The sequence below is a fragment of the Pollicipes pollicipes genome, unplaced genomic scaffold, assembly GCF_011947565.3.
Source record: "Pollicipes pollicipes isolate AB1234 unplaced genomic scaffold, Ppol_2.1 Scaffold_3087;HRSCAF=3621_pilon_pilon_pilon, whole genome shotgun sequence".
Classification (NCBI taxonomy): domain Eukaryota; kingdom Metazoa; phylum Arthropoda; class Thecostraca; order Pollicipedomorpha; family Pollicipedidae; genus Pollicipes; species Pollicipes pollicipes.
Genome location: NW_023596225.1, coordinates 24,383,205 through 24,387,709, shown reverse-complemented (window position 1 = coordinate 24,387,709; position 4,505 = coordinate 24,383,205). Strand labels below are relative to the sequence as shown.

The following is a 4,505-nucleotide window of genomic DNA, read 5'->3' as shown; positions in this document are numbered from 1 at the left end:
CCACTCAGCCCTGTGATCTCGTATAGCTTACGATTTTGATTGCCGATGTCTCAGTCCCGGTTTTCACCCTTCATGTACGGGTTATATGTGGTAGGTGTTCTGCTGACACTAGCGCCTTCCGGGTGAATGTTAGTTTAGGGAATCACAAATTACCTTTCCTTGGAGACAATCACCAGTTACGGTTGTTTATAATGTTCGCATCCCATGCGAGTTTGAATTTTTTTACGCCTGGCTGATAGAGAAAATATCTGCATACTTTACACTCCCATATGTGTCTGAACAAAATGGGGATTCTACAAAAGTACGTTTGGTTTCCAGTCATACGCTGATCTAAAGGCTGCGAAAAATATCTCCGGTCACCCGTAAGCCGACTCGTTTATTCGGCTCTGCTATCCGATATGGGGGGAGGGGAGGGGGGCACAGAGAGAGAGAGATGACCCGGTCAGGATTCACGGCCTTGGCGCTGCTCATGAATAAGGTTAAAAGACAGCACTATGCAGGAAACAGTCGTTCCGCATAACACATAGCCACATGGTGTCGCCGTTCGGGCCAGCTGCCAGCAAGTCTTTACACAACCTGGTTGTTTGTATATGAGAACATCACACAAAAGTTGGGAGACAAACACAGGGCGGCCCTGAGTTACAGGTCCGGCCTTTTCACCTGGGTATTTCTTTTGGCAAGACCACATACAACGCATGGAATAAGTCGGGTGCCGATGAAAAGCAATATGCTGGCCTTTTCAGACTGGCCGCGGCGGCCCCAGGCAAAAGCATCGGTAAGTCCTTGGGATACATACGTTACTAACGATAACGATTACACTTAAGTGATCCTCGACTATCTACGACGGGGGTTTAACGTTTTGTATCTTCACAATGTTCCGTCAATGCCTAAGAATTCATATCACTGGCATGTCGTATCGCACTATATAGGCACATGCACTGAACATACACAGCCAATAATTTGAACAGTAAGGTCAATTTTCAGGCTGGAGGCTGCTGCTGCCTGGCGCACCGGGATGGTGAGTGATTGAGCCACTTTCTTTACCTTCATTGCGCATGGTCTGTGCGATAACTGACGGACTAGCTGGGGTGCCAACACAGTAATATGCATGTAGCCCATACACATATGTAAAGCAGGTTTTCAGGCAAGTTCAGGGGATCATAAAAAAGTTTTCATGACGGCATATGCATCCCATCGAAAAGGATCCCAATGTAAATCGATGCCACAGAGAGATAGGAAGTGGCATCGAACGTAATTCCAACAAAGCGTCGCGTCGCGAATTTAAGTGCCCTGCCGGCCGCGATGAACGAAGCCTCAATCAAGCGCACGCTTCCGTTCGGCTGACTCTTCGATTTACGATTCGTGTCAGGTCATCGCCGCGATCCGGTCATAATGATAACCAGCACAGAATTTGCTGTGGACGGGAACCCGCCCAGCGCCCATCCGGAGGTTTATAGTCGCGATGCAGGTTCACAACTGATGCCCATATTGCGATGCCTTCCGACATGTCAGCTCTTCGAACGTTATACGCTACGGCTGTTTATAGGCGTAGCACACAGTAAAGGGCTGCTGCAATCGTTTCTTGGACACCACCTAGGACAGGGGAGCGAGCAGTGTGGCACTGACGCACGTCACCAGCAGTGCGCGGCTAGGTGTGCACAATGGTCGGTCCAGAGCTGCGGTGTAGGGGCTCACCTGGCTAATTGAGGTGCAGCGGGAGCAGCTGGTCATAGCAGGCGCCGGGCGGTGCTGGCGGGACAGCGCTAACACCTGACGAAGGGGGGGGGATGCCTGGTCAGCAGGCTTGACACAACACAGCTGATGGGTAAGCTGATGGCTGATAGGATGCTGACATGGAACTGTGTGCTGTTGAATAAATTCATTTGGAGGAATTTTTCCCACTGAGAATGCATACTGAATGAACACCAAGTGAAGGTTAAAAAGATCTTCTGGAGGCAAGGTGATAAGCCATTCCAAAAGGAAATAAATCCAACCAACTTTTTGCTTAAAGGGTAGGTTGTAGTGAGCATTACTCATGTTTTCCTTCAGACATAACAAACATAATGAATCATCACCCACACACTCAGCGAAGGTTCACCAATTAAAAATAGGCCCCAGTGCCAAACAATATCATCCTGGGTGCAAAATGACAGATTTCTTCACACCCATAAGCCTCAACAATTATCATAAGAAATAAATGTCTGACATCATGTCCAATCTCACAGAGCATTCTGGAGTGACTATTTGACAACAGATATATACCCAACATTTCATGGACACAAATACAAACAAGGCATTCCCAGAAAGTGGGACACCAATGATACACTTAATAATGAGCATGGAATGGAACAATGGCTTACAGTATTCAAGACCCACACACTAGGCCATTATACTGTTTGGAACAGAACACAAACATAGCAACTTATGTTTTGCTTAATAAATCTGCCCAGCTCTTCATGAGCCAATTAATTATGAGTATGTGAGCATGTAGAGTGCAATTACAAACAAGCACAGAAAGTCACTCAACAGTACTTAATTGTAGGCCTGTAACATATCCAGAGAGCTGGATTATGTGGCAACCATTATCAATGAAAATACTCAAACATAACATATGTTGTGGTTTAAACAATCTAAGGCTGTTTCATTCCAGTGAAATTATGATCCACATGCTGCCACCAATTGTGCACACTACCATAGGGAGTGGTTGATGTTTATTACACATGTATTTCATGAGTGAAGGACTCTGAAGTTCAAAACAGGTCAGAGGGTTGCAATGCAAAAATTCATCCAATGCACCAGCACTTGTAAGCTTGCTGAACTTGCCCTTTGCATGAGCTTAACTCAGATAGGGCTAAATTTCAACAAATTCTGCTATGCTAAGTAGATCTGTGCAGCCTAATATACATTTTACTATACAAAAATACAGATTAAAATTAATTATTTCCTGGATGAGCATGAGCACAAGTGCCAGGTCATAAAACACACGTTACTCCAGCCAGTAATCCATAGCATCACAATGTTTCAAAAATAATTTTGGACAAATATACCCTGAAGGAACCTTGGTGTGAGCATCTGCTTTTGAATCAGGGCAATTTCATATGGCTGAGAGCAACACATGCAAACGCGAGGTTCAACACACCAATGTTGCGCACACCTCTGGTGCAGTGAACAAATTGGCTGCCGACTGGCTGTAATGTGACACATGGAAGGAAGCATCATATATGCCACCCACTCGCCCATTTCAGCTGATCTCTTTATAACTGGCAAGTGCAGAATGCTGCCCCCATAGCCCGAGGGGCAGATCAAGTCAATTTGTATTCCATATGCAATAAATGAAATAAAACTATCCACAACCACAACGATCGATCAAAATTTCACGCTATAAAAAGCATACCACAAATATGACGAGCACACGACCGGATATCTGGCGATAGCTCTTACGCCCTGGATAAGCACATGCCAGGTTAGTGCATGCGGCATCTATTACCTAGGTATATGAAGGGCTGGTGCATATATTAGCTGATCAGAAGATGCTGATAAACGACCAACACGTTAATGTTACACACGGATGCCCGGCGATTGATAGACGGATTCAGCTTGTTTTTGCATATATTGCGCAGATGCTACGATATGGCAGCATTTTCAGTTTCCTTCATGTTTCATTAAAAGCTTCATAATGGGATGAGCTGACCGAGCTGACTTTCACCGTTCCAACCTGGGACCAGCCAACAGGTCGAAGGGTGGGTTGCTACGAAAGCTGACATTTGCCTTCGCGTTCCAATTTTCCGACGTTGGTTCCTCGTTCTCACTTGCTCCTCATGAAATGAGACCCTGTATCCTTGTTCCCAATGGTTCTTTCCTGCGGTTCACTGTCTGCTGAATGATTGCCAGTCCCTAGTTCCAGACGCTCACTGGCTCCATTCCGAACACAGAACACGTGGCTTAATTCGTTTACACTCCTCACTGAAACTAACCAATGCAACAACCAATGCATGCAAAAATCAATGTCATTACCATGCCGGCATAACGAAATGCGCCTGTGGTTCTGGTGTGGGGCAGAATGCCGACTGCTTACGGTAACACGTCATCGCGGACTAAACACACCCAAACAGACACGGAAAAATAAACCCTTTTTCCAAACAAACCCAGAAAAGAGATCGTTGCTCAGCCCATGGGATAAATTTGCTCCCCACAGCACAGATACAGACAGAAAGCCATGCTTCGAAATTCGTGGAAACAGGCGGCTCGCTAACCAGCAGCAACGTGTGCTAGGTGCTGACGACAGGACGACAAAACATACAAACAAAACATACAACAAACACACACACCACACACCACACACACACACACACACAACACACACACACACACACACACACACACACACACACACACACACACACAATACATATATAATATACATATATATATATGTATATATATACGTATATATATATATATATATATATATGTATATATATATGTGTGTGTGTGTGTGTGTGAGT

General features: G+C 45.3%; 1 protein-coding gene across 1 annotated transcript in view; it reads right to left on the bottom strand.

Annotated features, from left to right (window-relative positions):
• Positions 1–3,917, bottom strand: part of LOC119089917 (R3H domain-containing protein 1) — a 74,972-nt gene extending 71,055 nt beyond the window's left edge. The window contains exon 1 of the mRNA XM_037212722.1: positions 3,488–3,917. The gene's annotated coding sequence lies outside the window, so the exon portion shown is untranslated. The remainder of the gene's footprint in view (positions 1–3,487) is intronic.
• Between the last annotated feature and the right edge of the window lie 588 nt (positions 3,918–4,505).